Source organism: Mus caroli, unplaced genomic scaffold (assembly GCF_978045245.1).
Source record: "Mus caroli unplaced genomic scaffold, Mus_caroli_1 scaffold_4, whole genome shotgun sequence".
NCBI classification, from domain to species: domain Eukaryota; kingdom Metazoa; phylum Chordata; class Mammalia; order Rodentia; family Muridae; genus Mus; species Mus caroli.
Window position 1 is genome coordinate 146,837,178 of NW_028227259.1, and position 2,462 is coordinate 146,839,639.

The 2,462-nt window shown below is 48.7% G+C and overlaps 1 pseudogene; it reads left to right on the plus strand.

The window, feature by feature from the left end:
• The first annotated feature begins 483 nt into the window (after nucleotides 1–483).
• On the plus strand, nucleotides 484–1,517 carry LOC110294988 (glyceraldehyde-3-phosphate dehydrogenase pseudogene; annotated as a pseudogene).
• The last annotated feature ends 945 nt before the right edge of the window (nucleotides 1,518–2,462 follow it).

Consider the following 2,462-nt stretch of genomic DNA (forward strand, 5'->3'; position numbering starts at 1 on the left):
TTATTGTTGCTTTCTTTTGTAAAGGGGTCACATGTAGCCCAGACTAGCCTGGAGCTCACTATGTAGCTGATGATTACTTTGGACTTCTGACCCTCCTGCCTCTACATCCCAGTTGTTGGCATTACAGGCATATATATCACTGCGTGTAAAATTCAGCACTGAGGGTAGAACCCGGGGCTTAATGTGTGTTAGGCAAGGCAGATCCAGAGTTACAGGGCTCCATCTCTTGATAAGCTATCACAGTTTTATCTAAAAGGATATTGAGAGGGCCTGGGAGGTGGCTCAGTTGGTAGAGTGGTTGCCTAGCATGCAGAAGTCCTGGATTTCACTCCCAGCACCACATAAAACAGATGTGGTGCACATCTGCAACCCCAACATTTGTAGAAGCAGGAGGATCAGAAGTTCGGTCATCCTCGTTACATAGTGAGGACAGACTTGAGACACATGAGACTGTGTCAGAATGAAATGTATTAGAACAACGTCATGTGTCTCTACTCCTCCCTGTTCCAGAGACAGCCACAGCTCATGAAGTGCCAGCCTCATCCCTGAGACACAATGGTGAAGATCAGTGAATGGATTTGGCTGTATTGAACATCTGGTTACCAGAGTGGCCAGCTTATCTGGCAAAGTGGAGATTGTTGCCATTTATGACTCCTTTATTGACCTCAACTACATGGTCTACTTGGTCCAATAGGACTCCACCCATGGCAAGTTCAACAGCACTGTCAAGGCTGAGAATGGGAAGCTTGTCATCAACAAGAAGGCCATCACCATCTTCCAGGAGCAAGATCCCACTAACATCAAATGGGGTGATGCTGATGCTGAGTATGTTATAGAGTCTACTGGCATCTTCACCATGATGGTGAAGGCCAGGGCTCACTTGAAGGGTGGGGCCAAAAGGGTGGTTAACCACCTCCCTTTCTGCCAATGCATCCATGTTTGTGATGGGTGTGAACCACGAGAAGTATGGCAACTGCTCAAGATTGTCACCAATGCTCCTGTACCACCAACTGCTTATACCCCAGCCAAGGTCATCCATGACAAGTTTGGTGTTGTGGAAGGGCTCATGACCACAGTCCATGCCATCATGCCACTCAGAAAACTGGATGGCCATGGGGCTGCCCAGAACATCATCCCTGCATCCACTGCTGCTGCCAAGGCTGGGGGCAAGGTCATCCCAGAGCTGAACAGGAAGCTCACTGTCACGGCCTTGTACATTCCTACCCAAATGTGTCCACTGTGGACCTGACATGCCGCCTGAAGAAAGCTTCCAGCAATGACGATATCCATTTGGTGGGATAGCAGGCATCCGAGGGCCCACTGAAAGGCATCCTGAGCTACACTGAAGACCAGGTTGTCTCCTGCCTGATGTCAACAGTGAATCCCACTCTTCCACCTTTGATGCTGGGGTTGGCATTTCTCTCAATGACAACTCTGTAAAGCTCACTTCCTGGTATGACAATGAATACAGCAACAGGGTGGTGGACCTCACGGCCTACATAGCCTTCAAGGAATAAGAAGATCTAAACCACCTACACCAACAAGGACATGAGAGGGAGAGAACAAGAGAAGGAGGGGGAAGAGAGAGAGAGATCCTCAGCTGCTGAGGAGTCCCTGTCCCAACTCAGCCTCCAACCCTGAGCATTTCCCTCACAGTTTCCATCCCAGACCCCAGAAGAAGGAAAGGGCCTTAGAGAGTCCTACTTTCTTGAATACCATCAATAAAGTTCATTGCACATACCTCCCCAAAACAGAAGGATCTCATGTGTTCTTAGCATAAAACTAGATAAACAAACAGGGGAAATGACTGAATCTGGTGGCTGCTTATTCCCTTGAAGTATAAACAAAAGAAAAAAGAGCTCCAGGCACGAGGATTCTCAGGGGGACTGTCCCTTTCTGTGTGTGATCTGTTTGATGGGAATGACCATCAGCAAGGAAAGGCCACCACAAAGCCCAGGAAAAGACAGACATAGCCAAGGGTTCCACTCCACTTGGAGGTTGGCTGCAGAGTGCACAAGCCCCTTTTCCAAATTACTCCCCGTGGTCTATGTCTTCAAGCACAAAGACATCCCTTCCTGGAGAAACCACAGAATGACTAGCAGCAGAAATCGAGCCGGATTGGAAGTTTATCCCAAAGCCGTGGAGAGATCAGCTTCATGAAAGAGCTCTGGATTCCTCAACCCATCTCCAGCATGGAGAAATGAAAACTCTATTCTTTCAAGTGACTGTAACTCCAACCAGAACCCAAAAGACCATCTCCCATGTTGTTTCTCAGTGCTGCCCTTGTGTGTGTGTGTGTGTGTGTGTGTGTGTGTGTGTGTGTGTGTGTGTGTGTGTGTGGCAGGGTCTCTTACTAGCTTTGAACTCGAGAATTGGCTAGGCTGGCTGCTCAGGGAGCCAAGAGATCCCCCTGTCTCCTCACTCCAGTGCTGGGATTATGAGCTCATGTCACCAAGCAGGTT